This window comes from Ursus arctos, unplaced genomic scaffold, assembly GCF_023065955.2.
Source record: "Ursus arctos isolate Adak ecotype North America unplaced genomic scaffold, UrsArc2.0 scaffold_2, whole genome shotgun sequence".
Classification (NCBI taxonomy): domain Eukaryota; kingdom Metazoa; phylum Chordata; class Mammalia; order Carnivora; family Ursidae; genus Ursus; species Ursus arctos.
This window is the reverse complement of record NW_026622874.1, coordinates 65,852,376-65,869,095: the sequence shown is the minus strand read 5'-3', so window position 1 is coordinate 65,869,095 and position 16,720 is coordinate 65,852,376. Positions and strand designations below refer to the sequence as shown.

Genomic DNA, 16,720 nt, shown 5'->3' with positions numbered 1-16,720 from the left:
AGAAGGGAAGGGGCAGGGCTCTGAGGGTGGTCTGCAGCTAGTGGGGTCCGCGTGTGCGTGCGTGTGTGTGCGTGCGTGTGTGTGGCCCTGCCCACGATCCCACTCACGCCTGCGCAGGGCACTGCGCCAAGGACGCGCCTCCTGGACCCCCTGCGCTCCCAGAGTTGCGAGTCAGGGGGGCGCATGCCCGGAATTCAAGGGGCTGGAAGCACCACAGTCCCCAGCCAATCAGCGCGTGGGGGTGGAGCCACGTCTCTGTGGGCGGGCCCGGAGCAGCCTAGGACGCAGACCAGAGAAGGAGAGAAGGAGCCAGAGAAGGGGAGCTCTGAGAGAGTCGACCTGGGGAGTTCCTGGCTGAGGGAGTGTGTGCTGTGTGCCTGGGTGGGGGTCTGGGAGTAGGGGCACCCCGGGTGGGAGGCGGGGTTCTGGAAGGGCGCGTGGAGAGAGTTCCTCGTGGAGACTCAGGTGAGTTTTCTTTTTCCCTTGCAAGTCTCTTCTGCCCAGTCTCCGTCACCTGGCCGTATGCCCCAGACCCAGGAACTCCAGGGCGCCCGCTCAGCAGAGCTTTTGTGGGATGGGTCGCAGACATTCCAGGGTTTCCCGTGTTCCCCAGCAAGAGCGAGAGTAAGGACCGCACGGTCCCCAACTTCAATGGGGTGCCCCCTGTCCCCCGACACAGTGCAGGTGATGGACCTTGAGCAGTACCCCGAGTTCAGCAGGGTGTTCCCTGTTCCCTCAGGCACAGGTGTGGCGGTAAGAAGCCCCAGAGCCGTTTGGGGGCTTCGGCATTGTGCGCCCCGTCCCCCCGGGGACAGTGGGAATGGGCTGTGAAGATAATTACTATTTAAAGAAACAAGTCTGTGTTTCCCCTTCCCCCAGAAACCGCAGCAGGTGTGCAGGCTTTAGGTCCGAGGAGCCGCCTTCTCCCCGGCTGACAGCACTTCTCTGCTCTGGCTCCACGAGACCCGAGGTTTTGAACGTCGGCATCTGAGTCAGCGAGGCCGCTGGACACGGGACGCCGGCGTTCAGAGAACGCGGCAGGTCCGTTTGGCGAAATGTCATCTCCACGTTGGGACTGGAGGTAAAACCTCTCATTAACCCACCGTCTCCTGGGCTTTTCTCTTTGCTCTAGTTGAGCCATGAAGTAAAACTGAAGTAATAGTTGTCAGCGTTCTGGATTTGCTGAAAGAGGTACTTAGTTTCTGAGCAGGGAGAACTTTGCAGGGCATCCCATTTTCCCTGTTCCTTTATTGCTTATGAATGTATTTTGAACAGCTGATTCCTAGAAACACTCTTTTATTAGAAAGGGAAGGTGAGATTTACTCTTTGTGTATTTTTAAGATATGCTTTGTTCCTCCATCTCACAGTGTTTGTTCAGTTGGGCCTAAGATGTGGTTGAGTGGCCACCATTTAGAGTTAGGTGGCTTTTTGTCATCAGATACAGACTTGGATGATGTCTTGTCATTTGTCAAAGGTGATGTTTCATCACTAATTAGTCTTTTCATCCAAAGAGTTACAATTGGGGTCGAGGGAAAATTCAAAATTATTGAAAGCAGCCTTTTCCTGTTTAAAAGTTGAGCTTGACTATCTAGCTTTACTAGATGTATCATCTCGGTATTTTGAGGTGCCATATTCTCTCTGTCGTTTCCTTGGTGGTGGAGTCAGAAGGCGAGTCTTCGGGAATTCCTCTGGATAGAGGCATGCTGGTGGCTTCAGGGGGCTTGGCGTCAGGAGCCCTGGGCTGAGTTCTGGAACTGCTTGCCTGACGCTGGGTTAGTCAGGTTATCCCACAGAGTTTCTGTTTCCTCCTTATGAGATTGCTGGAAGGTGAAATAAGTCAAGCAGAGAAAGGCAATGGTCTCACTCATTTATGCAGCATAAGAAATAGCAGGGAGATCAGTAGGAGAAGGAAGGGAAGAATGAATGGGGAGCTTAACAGAAGGGGGAATGAATCACAAAAGACTATGGACTCTGGGAAACAAACTGAGGGCTTCAGAGGGGAGGGGGGTGGTTGATTGGGATGGGCTGGTGATGGGTGTTAAGGAGAGCACATATTGCATGGGGCACTGGGTGTTAGACGCAAACAATGAATCGGAACATTGCATCAAAAACTAATGATGTAGTGTATGGTTACTAACATAACATAATAAAAAATTTAAAAAAAGAAAAAAAAAAAAAGAAATTGCTGGAAGGTCATCTCTGTGGAAAGGCTTTTTACACAGAAACTGTTCTGACTAATGAAGAGCAACTAAAAACGAGGTGATTTGAGCTGTATGATTCTGTAAATAATAATTTAAAACTCCCTGTCCTAGGGATACGGTATGTCATTGCACACGGAGGCCTGAGAAAGCTGCAATGAAAGATTGAGATCTCAGAGCACGTTCATGTTCCATGGATACGTCACTTAACAGTTTGCACAGGTAGGCAGGTAAGAGGAGAGAAATATGACAGAAGGGGAGAGAAGGTGTGAACCATTCATTAGGTAGCCTTCTCCCTTTCTCAGGAAAGCCTTGGGCCAGTGTCATTTTGGAAGAAGAGGGGGAATCCTGGAGCTCTGCAGCAGACAGGGGAGTTCCAGGGCTGGGTAGAGGTGACGGGTCCCAGAGGAGAGCTGAGTGCATTCTGCAGCAGGGTGTGGGCAGGGCCAGCTCCAGGGGTGGCTGTGGGTCTCCCGTGTGAGAGTTGTGACAGGTGAGGGCTGCAGGCAGGTTCCTGGCTGAGGACAGGTGAGGCACAGGTGGAGAGCTGGCCGAGCCCCTTCTTCAGGGCCACCAGTCTCAGCCAACACACACAGCCTCATCGTTTGTCCCTGTCACTCCGATTCAGACTGTCAGAGTTGCCAGGCCGAGATGTTTGGTGGTGCTTCTTTCCTTGCATGCGTGAGAAGTTTCAAACCTGAGGTGATGGACATGATGGGTCCTCAGAACATCTGTTACTCTTTTATTTCCTGCTCTACTTTTGATCAGTGAAGTGAATTGGACCTGCTAGTGGAAGGGGCTATCTGTGCCTTTTATTTCCTGTTTTAATTAAACAATGGAAAAACAGTCTTCTGAAATATTAAAGGAATCCTTTGTGGGTGTTCATGTTTTTCTCTTCTGTGAGCCACATTCCGATATTAGAAATTATTTATTAAAGTGAAACAGCCTCAGAGCTGTCACAGGGTTTGGTGGCCTTTGTGAGAGGGAGAAAGGGAGAAGGAGTGTGGGTTCTTTAGGAGCTCAGGGAGTGGCTTATTGTGCTCCCAAAAGAAATGGAGCCTCCTGTTAGCTTTCCCGGGAGGGGGGCGGGGGGGCTGCTTACCTGGAGGCCCATCCTGGGCTCTGGAAGCTTGACCTGGTGAGTCACTTGCGACTTGAGCTGGGGAATTGATGAAGAAACAGAATGAATGCTGGGGGTTGCCTGTATCCTTTGGACGCAGACAACTCCATGTAGCAAAGGAACTCTTCACCCCTGAGGTGTGTCAGGATCCCTGAGGGTGTGGGCTTTGCTTCATGGGCTGAGGTTGTGTCTTCATCCTTATCTGGACCAGAGTCATGTTGTCTGGCTGTGGAGGTCCTGACCCTTAGGTGACTGTGTCATTATTATTATTGTTCTTTAAAGAAAGCAATATAGGAATTGACTTTGAGATACACATAGCAAAAGGAAAACACAAAGTCAAATATATACGTGATGATTGAACTTGTGGTGTCTCTCACTGGTGTGGGTCTTGTAGGGCTGCCCGAATGAGAAAGACCAAGGAATTCTTTGTGGATAGAAGTGTGCTGGGCACAGGGAGTGTTTTATTCCATCATTTGACTTTTCTCTCTGAAGGGAAAATAGAGTGGTGTCTGGAGCTTGGTTTCTGATATTGGAAGGCCTGGGAGGCCAGTGAATTGAAAGAGCAGCGTTCATGCTGACATGGTGCTCAGTGCCCAGTGAGCGAAGGTTAGACACTTGGACTGGGAAGTGTTGGTGTTCAGGGAGGACGTTGTCCGAGTTTGCAGCACATCGAGTCACTTGGCTGGTCTGCCTAATCGGGCCAGTTTCTGCCTTTCTAAGGGCAGCTTGAAAGTGGCTTGCAACCCTAGGGCATTTGCGGAATGGTCTGCATGGGACCCCTGTGTGGGCCAGTGTGGACACAACCTGGGAATTCCAGAGCTAATGATGAGCACGTTTGTGAAGCTGGAGATTGCTTCTCTGTGAGAAGGATTGAGCTGGAGTGGAAAGAAGTCTCTGCGTCTTAGGACTCACTGAGCGGGTCCCAGCCTGGCAGGGTGGTCGGGTCAGATGTCTGTTTCCCAGGACCTTGGCCAGAGGGAGATTTGGACCCTGGGAAGCGTCTCTGCTCAGCTTTCCCGGGTGAGCACCTCAGGCAAGGGGAGGAAGCGTGTGTGCTCACCTGTCATCGAGGAAGGTGTCTAGTTTCAGGTTTCGAGTGCAGGTGTATTCCTTGTATGGCTCCCTTTCCTGATGGTGTTCAGGGTGCAGGAGGTGGGTGGACCCCTTGTCCCGGGCATCCCGGCTATGCAGGAGCCCTGGGGCACCTTTTAACCTGGGGATTTGGAGCACGACATTGGGGGTGGGGTCGGTGGTGAAGCCATCAGTTTATGCCTCAGTTTCTTCCCTGCCGAGATGGAGTGGAGACTCTAAGTGCTATGGAAACATAAAGCAGGAGACAGGGCTGGGGGTGCTGAAGGGGAGGTGGGGGTGGTGTTCGCTATTCACATAGGGGTCAGGTGGTACTTCACTAGGAGGGTGATACTTGAGTCAAGATCTAAAGAAGGTGAGTGAGATCACATCGAGAGCATTGTAAACTGAAGGGAAAGCATGTGCAAAGGCCCCGGGGCAGGAGCATACCAGGTGTACGCAGGAGCAGCAAGAAGGCCCTGTGGCCACAGCAGACAGCTTAGGACATGACCTCAGGGAGGTGACAGAGTGTAACAGAAAGTCATTGCAGGCCCGTGACCCCATGGGACCCTGTCTCACTGGGCCATCCTGGCTGCAGGGCTGAGAACAGATGACAGAGCGTTGAGGATGGGCAAGGGAGGTCAATGATGACGCTTTTCCAGGAACTCAGGCAAGGGATGGGCTCCAGCGTGGACCAGACAGGTGGCCTTGGAAGGAGTGGTTAGTCCTATTCTGGGTACATCTTAATGATGGAGCTCACAGGGTTTGTTGACAGCTTAGATATCGGGGATGGGAGAAAGGAGGAACTGGAGTAACTCCCTGCTGTTGTGGGTTGTCCTGAGCGAGGGGAAGGAGGAGGTTTCTGGGGGTAGGAGGTAGTCCGTGTGCCGCATGCTGAGGAAGGTGCCTTTCCCGGTGGATCTGCTGAGGTTTGTGTCCGGGAGAATTTTGCAATGTCCTCCCTCAGCAACGTTCAAGTACAGGTATCCCCCACTTTTTAAAAGTTCATGGGAAGACACTTGGCTTTTTGGAAAGATCTCCGTTATAACCTGGTTTCACTAATGGGAAGAAACCTGAAGAGGATTTCCCTCTTCTGAAAAAAGTCGAACAGTGAGAATCGCGTTCAGCATCTGTTTTGGGGAGAAGCACGACAGAGGCGGCGTGCAGCCCAACCAGCTCCTTCCTGGGAACCGCTCTCCACGTCCACCCACCAGCCCTTTCAATGGTGTCTGTGAGCGTCTGCTGTGCTTTATCTCCATTTGTTTTCGGCATCCGTAGGAGTTGTGTCCTGAGGCCTAAGAAAAGCCAAAGACAAGTAATTTTAGGAGTCTGAGCGCGCTCACTCATTTTTCCGTATAAATTAATGGTCTTGCCTTCTTTAAACCCTTTCTGCTGTGAAAGGTTTCCTAGGAGCACCGTACTTTCAAAGAGCAGGGGAACCTGTACCCATCCTGCGGGGTTAGCTCTAGTCTCCATGCTGCACAGAACATTCCATTACTTATGGATTTTAAGACTCAAACGCTGTATCTTTGACCACCTTCACCCGTCCGCGCCCCTTCCCCGAATCATGCACCCACCGATCTGTTCTCAGTATCTACACGGACAGTATTTTTTTCCCATGTGGTATGTACATGAGAGCATCTGTAGTTGTCTTTCTGTGTCTGGGTTCCTCAAGAGGCAGTCCTGTCAGTCGCCTGATGGAACACTTCCATGGATCCCCTGTGAGGCAAGGATGATGCCCTGCTCTGGAGGTGGGCTGCAGGTTCCCATCAAGAGCCATGTCTCCCTTTCCAGCCTTTTCAGAATGGACCTCTCAGAACCAAAACTAGGGTTAGGGGTAAGGTCTAGGAGGATGGGAGCTCTGATAGGGTGCTGTGTGGAGAATTTCCCAGCTGGGGGTGGGGCGGTGTTGATGGCATGGGTTGGGGTGAGTGTCAAGTACTGGGTTTGTGGCCTGGGGGCCAGTAAATATGGGGGATCACGGGGATTGAGTACGGTAGACATTAGGATTTCTGTTCCTTGACATCTTTTCTGGAGTCCCAAATGAAATGGTTTCTTTCTGTGTAGCATGCTGAGGCCTCAGATATGGCTCAGGTTTCTCAATCCCTGTGTCTTTGGAGCCAGGCATCTGGGACTGGACCTCTCAGAACCCAACCCTCAGTTAGTGTCAGGCCCTAGGAGGATGGAAAGCCTGATTGACCAGCTCTGTGACCCTCCCTGGGGTTGAGTGGAGAGAGTGGGTTGGGGAGAATGTCCGTGTCAGGGTTTAGGGGACAGGGGTCCGATAGAAGTGGGGGTTTTTTGGGATTGGGTCAGGTGTTCGCTGAGGTTTCTCCTTCTTGGAATCCTGTCTGGAGTCCCAAATGGCACAGTAATCTTCAGTGTCGCAGGCTAAGTGTCCTGGCATTGCTCAGTGGTCCCTGTTCCCTGGCCTTTGGAGCCAGGCGTCTGGGAATGGACCTCTCAGAACCCAACTTAGAGTTAGGGCTCAGGTCTAGGGGCAGTGGCTGTTTGGATCAGCCAGCCCTTGCGACCTTCCAGGGGCCTAAGTGGAGAGCGTGGTTTGGGTTGTGGGCAGGGGGGCTGTGAAAGTAGGGGCTTGCTGGGATTGGCTGAGGTGGGCATTCTGGTTTCTCTTGCTCTGCATTCTGTCTGCAGGTCCAAATGGCAGGGTTTCTCTGTGTGGCATGCTGATTCTGCAGGTATGCCTCAGGTTTCCCCAGTCGCTATGTCTTTGGTCCTAGGCCACTGGGACTGACCTCTGGGAATCCAACTGATCGTTTGGGTTAGGACTTAGGAGCAGAAGAGGTCAGATCTCCTGGGTTTGAGCTCATCATCCCGGTGGCCTGATATGACTGGGTGGGTTGTGGAGAATGTAAGGCCCAGGGTTTTGGTCCAAGGGTCCCCTGAATGCGGGAGTTGGCTGGGATTGACTCAGTGGGATATGCAGATTTCTCCTCCTCCGAATAGCCTCTGGAGTCCCAGATGGCACGCTTTCCTTCTGTATGGCATGCTGAGGCCTCAGATATGGCTCAGATTTCCCCAATCCCTATGTCTTTGGAGCTAGGCCTCTAGGACTGGAACTCTCAAAACCCAGCCTACAGTTTGTGTCAGGCCCTAGGAGGATGGAAAGCCCGATTGACCAGCTCTGTGACCCTCCTGCTGGTGAGTGGAGAGAGTGGGTTGGGGAGAATGTTGGTGTCAGGGTTTAGGGGCCAGGAGTCCGCCAGGAACATGTGGGGTGCTGGCGATTGACCTACGCTGGACACAGGGCCTGGGTTGCAAAGTGCTGTGGGGGAGGGTGAGTGGTGTCCCCATTGAGCGCCTCTCCCCCCAAAAGTAATCTAGTCCCTCCATGCAGCTGCCAGGCCCCTGGCTGGGAGCCCAGGAGCAGTGGCAGACCACACTCCTGACACGAGGTCCATGGGTGGCTCTTCTTCAGGAGTGGGGACACAGTGGGGACCCTGGGAGCAGGAGGCCAGCTCCTCCCTCTGAGGGAAGGAGAGCAAGGAAGACTTTCCCTGGGGTCCCCCAAGGCCACGTAAGAGGGGAGGAGGCTGTCCCCATGCCCAGACAGCCCTTCCCCAGCACCCACTTACCTAGTGGGGAGGGGCAGGCGTCTTTGCTGCACACAGTAAATCTGGACTTGAAGAGTACATGGAAATTCTGCTTCGGTTAGAACCTGAGCATTGGGGTTTGGTTCTTTCACTTGCTGGGCTGACGAGACACACACGCTCTCCAGGACTCTGCCTCGAATGAAGAGCTCTTGCAGGGTCCCGGGCGTCCTGGACCTGGGGAGGGGAGAGGGGCATGTCTTCCCAAAGACAGGATGGTTTCAGGTTGTGATCCTGGGCCAGGGCCGGAGACAGCCTCTCACTGCTCCTGACTCTAGGGCTGAGGAGGCCTTTCTCAGGCACAACGATGCCCACTGAATGTGGGGACTTCAGAAAGGACACACACCTGGACCAGGTCCTGCCCCAGGACAGTGACTGCCTTCCCCAGCTCCGGAGGAAGAGGGACATCCTCGGCTTCTCTGGGCGGGGGTCCTCTGTTCCACTAGCAGGCACCAGACGGTTTCTAGTCTGCCTCTGGAAATGCACCAGCACTGAGTGGGCCAATCACTGTCCACACACGAACACGGACAATGTGCTAAAGGAAGCACCGGAGGTGATCCTGTGCAAATGGCCTGTGGGCCGGCCAATGGCCTTCAGTGCCCTCCAGGGGCTGCAGGGGGGGGGGGGGCTTCCCTGGATGGGAATCCTCCTGGAGTCTCATCTCCGCCCTCAGGGCACACTTCCTGCTGGTGTCAGGACCAAGGGAGAGACTGTGGTGTGGCTGGGAAGGCTCCCCCCGCCCCCGGCCTCCTTCCTTCCACACACATCACTGCTCCCCAAGAAGCAGGGGCTACTGCTCCCGCCTGCCCCACACACGGCTGGTGTAAGACACTCATTCCCTCCAAGGCCCAGCCGCTCTGGCTCCGTCACATACACGGTGCCTACGGCTGCCTGGCTGGGCCAGGAGTCCAGAAGAGCTCGCCTTTCCTGGGATCAGGGTTCCTATTCCGGGCCAGAGAAAGACGCCCCATCTGTCCTCTGCTAGAGAAGGTGAATTACTGGGCTGGGTGGCCCTCAGGTACCTGAGAACACGCAGCCCCGCTAGTCCCTTGGAGAGAAGGGTGTCGGGCTCTCCTGTCTGGGAGAACAGCGAGCAGCACCCATCCCAGGCTGCAGGTGCACCCATCACCTAGCACGCTTGTCCTCGGACTCACCCCCGGGAACTCTGGTCCAGTGTTTCAGTTGTATTTTCAGGAGTGTTCATCACAGCGGTGGTGGAGAGAGCAGGGAACGGAACAACACTAATGCCCAAGGAGATGGATGGTGGCTCAGTCGGTTAAACCACTGACTCTTGATTTCGGCTCTGGATGTGATCTCATGGTCGTGGGATCGAGCCCCACGTAGGGTCTGTGTTCAGTGCAGCGTGGGCTCAGGATTCTCCTTCCACCTCCTGCCTCTCCCGCCACTCCCATGCCACGCACTCTCTCTCTCTCTCTAAAATAAATAAAATCTTAAAGTGGAATCATACTGAGGGTTTCAGAGGGGAGAGGGGTGGGAGATTGGGATAGGCCAGTGATGGGTATTAAGGAGGGCACATGTTGCATGGTGCACTGGGTGTTATACGCAAATAATGAATCATGGAACATTACATCAAAAACTAAGGATATACTGTATGGTGACTAACATAATAAAAAATTATTATAAAAAATGGAATCATACAGAATGTACTTTTAAAAAATTGTAAAAAAATCATAACATTTTGCCATTTTAAACATTTTCAGTATAAAGTTCAGTAATGTTAAGTATATTTACACTGCTGTGAGACATGTTGAGAACATTTCATCTTGCAAATCTGAAATTCTGTAGCCATTATTATTTTTTTATATATATATTTTTAAAGATTTTATTTATTTATTAGAGATAGAGACAGCCAGCGAGAGAGGGAACACAAGCAGGGGGAGTGGGAGAGGAAGAAGCAGGCTCATAGTGGAGGAGCCTGACGTGGGGCTCGATCCCATAACGCCGGGATCACGCCCTGAGCCGAAGGCAGACGCTTAACCGCCGTGCCACCCAGGCGCCCCTATTTTTTTATATTTTTATTTAAATTCGATTAGCCAACATAGAGTGCGTCATTAGTTTTCGATGTAGTGTTCAATGATTCATTAGTTGCACACTCATCAGATCAGCATTTGTATTTATTTATTTTTCTAATTTAAATTTTAGTTAACATACAGTGCAATATTGGTTTCTGGAGTACAGTTCGTGATTCATCACTTAATACGACACCCAGTGCTTATCACAGCAAGTGCCCTCCGTAATCCCCATCACCCATCTAGCCCCTCCCCCGACCCCCTCCCTCCAATGACCCTCAGTTCTCTATCATTTTTTATAATATTTTTTTATTATGGATTATGCTAAGTGAAATAAGTCAAGCAGAGAAAGACAATTATCATATGGTCTCACTCATTTATGGAACATAAGAAATAGCGGTGAGATCATAGGAGAAGGAAGGGAAGAATGAATGGGGGCGGTAAACAGAAAGGGGAATAAACCACGAAAGACTATGGACTCTGGGAAACAAACCGAGGGCCTCAGAGGGGAGGGGGTGGGGGAATGGGATAGGCTGGTGATGGGTAGTAAGGAGGGCACGTATTGCATGGTGCACTGGGTGTTATACGCAACTAATGAAGCATCGAGCTTTACATCAGAAACTGGGGATGTACTGAATGGTGACTAACATAATACAATAAAAAATCATTAAAAAAAAAAAAGGGCAGGCCTCTGTCCATGTTAAAAAAAAAAAAATAGCAGGGAGATCCATAGGAGAAGGAAGGGAAGAATGAATGGGGGGGGGGTTAAAAGAAGGGGGAATGAACCACGAAAGACTATGGACTCTGGGAAACAAACTGAGGGCTTCAGAGGGGAGGGGGTGGTTGTTTGGGATGGGCTGGTGATGGGTATTAAGGAGGGCACATATTGCATGGAGCCCTGGGTGTTATACACAAATAATGTTCTCTATCATTAAGATTCTCTTATGGTTTGTTTCCTTCTCTCCTTTTTTCCTTTCCCCCTTCCCACATGTTCATCTATTTTCTTTCCTAAATTCCACATATGAGTGGGATCATACGGTATTTGTCTTTCTTTGACGGGCCTTTGACTGTCTGCACCCATTGAATCACATCTTCCCCCTTTTCCCCCTTCCCTGAATCTCCTGGTTACTACCAGTCTAGCTTCTATTCCCGGAAATATGGGTACTTCGGAGAGCTCCCAGCCATGGATCTCTACAGTATTTGTGTTTTGGGGGAGGGCTTATTTCATGGAGCATCGTGTCCTCAAGGTTCATGCATGTTGTAGCAGGTGTCAGGATTTCCTTCCTTGGTGAGACTCAATGATATTTCATTGATGGATAGACCACATTTGGTTTATCCACTTATCTGTTGGTGGACATTTGAGTTGCTTCTACCATTTGGCCATTTGTCTATTGTGAAGAGTGCTGCTGTCACATGGGTGTGCAAATATCTCTTCCAGAACTTGCTTTCTAGTTCTTTTCAATATATACCCAGAGGTGGGATTGCTGGATCATACTGTACCTGCCTTTTTAGTTTTTGAGATGCTTCGATACTATTTCCATAGTGGTACACCATTTTACAATCACACCAGCAGTGCACAAAAGTTCCACTTTCTCCACATCTTCGCCAACATTTGGTGTTTTCTGTTTCTGGTTGTCTTTTTTCCCCCAGTAGCCATCAGAATGAATGTGAGATGATATCTCTGTGGTTTTGATTGAGTCTTCCCTGCTTATTAGTCATATGAACATATTTTCATATGCTTGTTGGTCATTTGCGTAACATGTTTGGAGAAGTCAATTCAAGTCCTTTGTCCATTTTTTTTTTTTTTTAAAGATTTTATTTATTTATTTGACAGAGAGAGAGACAGCCAGCGAGAGAGGGAACACAAGCAGGGGGAGTGGGAGAGGAAGAAGCAGGCTCATAGCGGAGGAGCCTGATGTGGGGCTCGATCCCAGAACGCCGGGATCACGCCCTGAGCCGAAGGCAGACGCTTAACCGCTGTGCCACCCAGGCGCCCCTGTCCATTTTTAAATCAGGTCATTTGATTGTTTTGTTTCATCCAGTCCACCTTCTGGGGGAGGGGCCTGCTGTGCTGCTTCTCAGGTGTCTTTGCCTCAGTGGAGTTGCTCCACCCTTGTCAGGGGTGTGGGCTCCAGGTGAGCTAGTCGTCTGTGTGGCTTTTGTTCCCTGGAAGCCTTCTACCATTCTGAGGGTCAGAGCAAAAACAGCTGTGCCTGGATCTCTGGCCCAGAGCCGCAAGATCCTGGTCCCCCCTCTTCAATAAACCCTCCAGGTGAAAGGGTCTCCACTTCTGTGTGCACCAAAGTTCGCAGACTCCTGTGGTTTGTGTCTACTGCAATCTTTCCCCGGGGGAGTCCCAGGGACCCCTGACCATCACTGCACTTTGTGTCTTTGGGACTGTGAGTGGTTGTGGGCTCCTGTGCGCACCCTGCTCCGAAGCCTTTTTGCCCCTCCCAGAGTACGGTAAACAGCCCGCAAGTTCCAGTCCTTTATAGGGTGGTCAGGCAGAGAGTGGTCTCCATACTAACTCATCTTGCGGTTTATGGTGACCAGAGCGGAGAGTCCCTTCTGGGCTCACTGACCACAACCAGTTTCTTTGCTCCATTTCTTGGGCACTGTATTGATTCAGGCACCCCTGTTCTTTCTGTATCTCCTGGGATCCTGAGACCACAATGACCCACCTAGAATTCTGCCCTTTTCATCCCCTGAGCCCCTTTCAGAAAGAAGCAGATTTCTAAGGGTTTTCATTTGCGCTCTGTTGTTATATCACTTTCTGGCAGCCGGCTTGTGGAGACTCCCTCCCCTTTCTGTTTATCTTCCAGTATCTCCCCACAGAGTCATGCTTCTGAACATCCTACCTTGCAAAACAAAAACAAAAACAAAAACAAAAAAACAAAAAAAAACCCCGTTGCTTTTCTGCTTGTAGAGATCCAGACATATTTTCTTTCTTTTTTTTTTTTTTAAAGATTTTATTTATTTATTTGACAGAGATAGAGACAGCCAGTGAGAGAGGGAACACAAGCAGGGGGAGTGGGAGAGGAAGAAGCAGGCTCATAGTGGAGGAGCCTGATGTGGGGCTCGATCCCATAACGCCGGGATCACGCCCTGAGTCGAAGGCAGACGCTTAACCGCTGTGCCACCCAGGCACCCCCAGACATATTTTCTTACATCTCAGGCTGAATTTGTGGGTGTTCGGAATGATTTGATAGATATCAAGCCAAATTCAAGTGACCAGTTGAAACGAGGTCCCCTACTCTTCCGCCATCTTGCCTCTCTCTCTACTGTTATGTTTAGAGACCCTTGTACCATGAGAGGTCACAGCCACTGAATTTGGGGGTTAGGATGTGCACATTTGGGACACCATTATTCTGCTACCACATGTCTATTCTTCCCAGCCTGTGGCTCACCTTTTCATTTTCTTCATGGTCATAAGATAAGGAGAAATGTCACATTTTTACGAAGTCCCGCTGAATTCTTTTAAATGGTTAGTGCACCCTGTGTCCTACCCCAAGATTGACATGTTCTCCATTTTCTTCCAGAAACTGTCTAATGTGAAGCTACAATCCATCTCAAATTTCTAAATTCCATTTTAACTCTAATAGGGTATTTATAGACTATTTTGGATTTTCTATGTACACCATCCTATTATCTGTGAATAGTCACAATTATCCCCTCAATTCTTATACTTTCTGTTTCTCTTGCCTTACAACACTGGGTAGATTCTCCAATGCAATGTTGAATAGAGTAGCACTGTTTGAAGATTTTAATATACTTTTCTCAATATCTGATAGAAAAAGCAGACAAAACGTCGGTCACAAATGTGACCTAATTGACATATATGGAACATTCCATAATAAGTGCAGAACACATTATTTTCAAGTGGTCATAGACTATTTACCCAAATAGATGATATGTTGGGCCACGAATCAAGTCTACAAATTTCAAACACTGAAATTAACTAGATTCTATTCTTAGAGCACAGGGTAATTGAGCCATAGTCATAATGAAAAGAAAACCAGGAAGTCCCTCCATGTTTAAAAATTAAATGTAACTTTGCTACATATCCTAAAGGTCAGAGAGGGAATCGCAATGGAAATTCTCAACCTTTTCTACATCAGGGCTCACACACGATGGCACTTTATTTGTGAAGAGCATTATAATAACCCAGACAGGAGTTGAGCCTTAAGTCAGAGTTCTGCCTGCCCCAGCCACACCTGGCAGCCTTGGCCTGTGGTCCCCCTCACCTGTCCTTTCTGGTGGCCCTGAGCTAAGGGGGTCAACATGGCCATATGGAAATGGGAAGCTCCCCACTCCTAGTGATGACAGTGCCCTCTCCCCAGCTGCCCTTTCTGGTGGCCCCGAGCTGAGAGTGGACAACATGGCCTTATGGAAATGAGAAGCTCCCTACTCCCACCCCCAGCTGCCCTTTCTGGTCACCCTGAGCTAAGGGGGTCAACATGGCCATATGGAAATAGGAAGCTCCCCACTCCTAGTGATGATGGTGCCCCCTCCCCAGCCGCCCTTTCTGGTGGCCCTGAGCTAAGGGGGTCAACATGTCCATATGGAAATTAGAAGCTCCCCACTCTTAGTGATGATGGTGCTGTTGTATTGTCCTCACCAGTCCAACAATATGATTTCTTTTTTTTTTTTTTTAAAGATTTATTTATTTATTTGACAGAGACAGCCAGCGAGAGAGGGAACACAGCAGGGAGAGTGGGAGAGGAAGAAGCAGGCTCCCAGCGGAGGAGCCCGATGTGGGACTCGATCCCGGAACGCCAGGATCACGCCCTGAGTCAAAGGCAGACGCTTTAACGACTGCGCCACCCAGGCGCCCCCAACAATATGATTTCTGAGTGAAATATGACACAATAGCGACTTTTTGACCTTCCTTCAGGTTTGAAAATCATCTTGTGAGTCATCTATTAGAAATATGGATTCAACATGTGTTCTTTCTTCTGGAAAAGAAATAGACCCAATAGTAATTATGGCGTCCTGAGCACCTGTTCTTGAGAGACATCATACTGGCTCTTTGTAGCATTCTCCCTCTTGAACTTCTCAACTAGGATGTAGATATCAGAGGCACATTTTCAGATGGTTAGGAACTGAGACAATACGAGTCAGAGAGGATTTTAGTGTCAGAAACCTAAGTGGGATCCCCAAATTGACTCCAAATCCCTTGTTATTCCATACAGGGTAACATTTCCCTCTGGTCTTCTCGATCTGGAAACCTATCAAGTATCAGGAATTTCTCGTCGTGTGGCCAACTGGAATGAATTCAGCTTGCCTTTTAACCTCTGCCCATCATGATCATGAAGATAATTATCTCAGTGGAGGACCTCTAGGAATAGAGATCCCTAGGAATAGAGACAGTGTAATATTTTTCTGGTATTAAAGTTACTGAAACGAACTATTTCTTTTAGTTGATTCAGGCTCTGGTATGTTCAGAGCGTGCTGTAAGACAGGTCTGAAATAGTATTTAAAAACACTCAGCTCAGCCTCTTCTACAAAGTGAGCCAATGCTTATAAACATGGCTAAAATATTCCCTTACCTACGATGACTCCCCAGCCATCGTAGTGTTTATATGGTATGACTGTGACTTACATTAGTCAACATTTGCAGAGAAAGAACTTAGTGCCTCCAGGGAGCGCTTCATGTTTAAATTAATTTGTGACAATGAGCTACTGTGTTTTACTCTGTAGTCCAAGGGAATGGTGCCAGACCTCTCTAAGGTGTCTAGCAGTTCTAAAATTCTGACTGTAAATGGTCTCTATGCTTACGAGATTTGGGCAGGAGAAGGGCAGGAGGCCAGAGACTGTGAACACTTCTGTTACCGGTGCTGACCATGGAGCAGGGAGCCTTCTGCGGGCATCATTTCGATTTCTTGGTACTCTTGTGAAAGGTGCTTTTGTCTCAAATTCCTCCATTTAGTAGTAATTATAATGATAAAAGTAGTTTTTATCTTATATCATCTGTGGGCCCTGATCCTGGGCTCCCAGGGAAGCTATCCTTTAACATTTTACCCGGCTCAAAATGACTGGGCAAAACCTCAAAGCATGGGCCCTATTTCTGCCCCAAGCACACGTTGGACATCTGCTTCCAGAAGAAAAAAATAACCAAAAATGCCAACATAAAGATAAGAAAAAATAAAGAACCTCTTTGGCTCCCGTAAGATTAAAGTCATACTGACTTGCACATTCTGAAAACATAAGAACAAGTCTATAACTTTCTGGAATCTTCTTCCTCATCGTGGTGTGTAACTCTGTACGTAAAACAAAGCAGAACAAATATGTAACCCTGCCCCAAATGTTCCTTCCCCGGAGCAATCCCTTCTTTGTGAAGATTGTGTCTCCCAAGCAGCTGTCCTGACTTGGGTTTGAATAAAACTCTCTTCCTTTCTCTCTAAAATGTTTATTTAGTTCATTTAGTGTCGACAATAACAATACGCTTTCTTTTTAAGTGAAAAATATATGTTCCTGGTTCACAACAGCAACAGCACAGAAGGGCGGCTGTTCTCCATCCTGAACGCTTCCCTGCAGAACCAAGCATGTGTATATAGATTCCAGCACAAATGGGCTCATCCTAGAAGGATGCTTTGAAGGTCTGAGAAGCACTGTCCACTGCATGGGTGAGACCAGAAGGTGAAGCTCTTCCCAATTAGAGCATTACTTTTTAGGTCTTAAAGTTGCCTT

The 16,720-nt window shown here is 49.3% G+C and overlaps 1 long non-coding RNA gene across 1 annotated transcript; it reads left to right on the top strand.

Moving 5' to 3' along the window:
- The first annotated feature begins 275 nt into the window (after nt 1–275).
- On the top strand, nt 276–16,436 carry LOC130544326 (uncharacterized). Its single transcript, XR_008960527.1, has 4 exons — nt 276–465; nt 880–1,081; nt 2,313–2,420; nt 14,709–16,436. It is a non-coding gene; the product is annotated as an uncharacterized LOC130544326 (long non-coding RNA).
- Nucleotides 16,437–16,720: the final 284 nt, after the last annotated feature.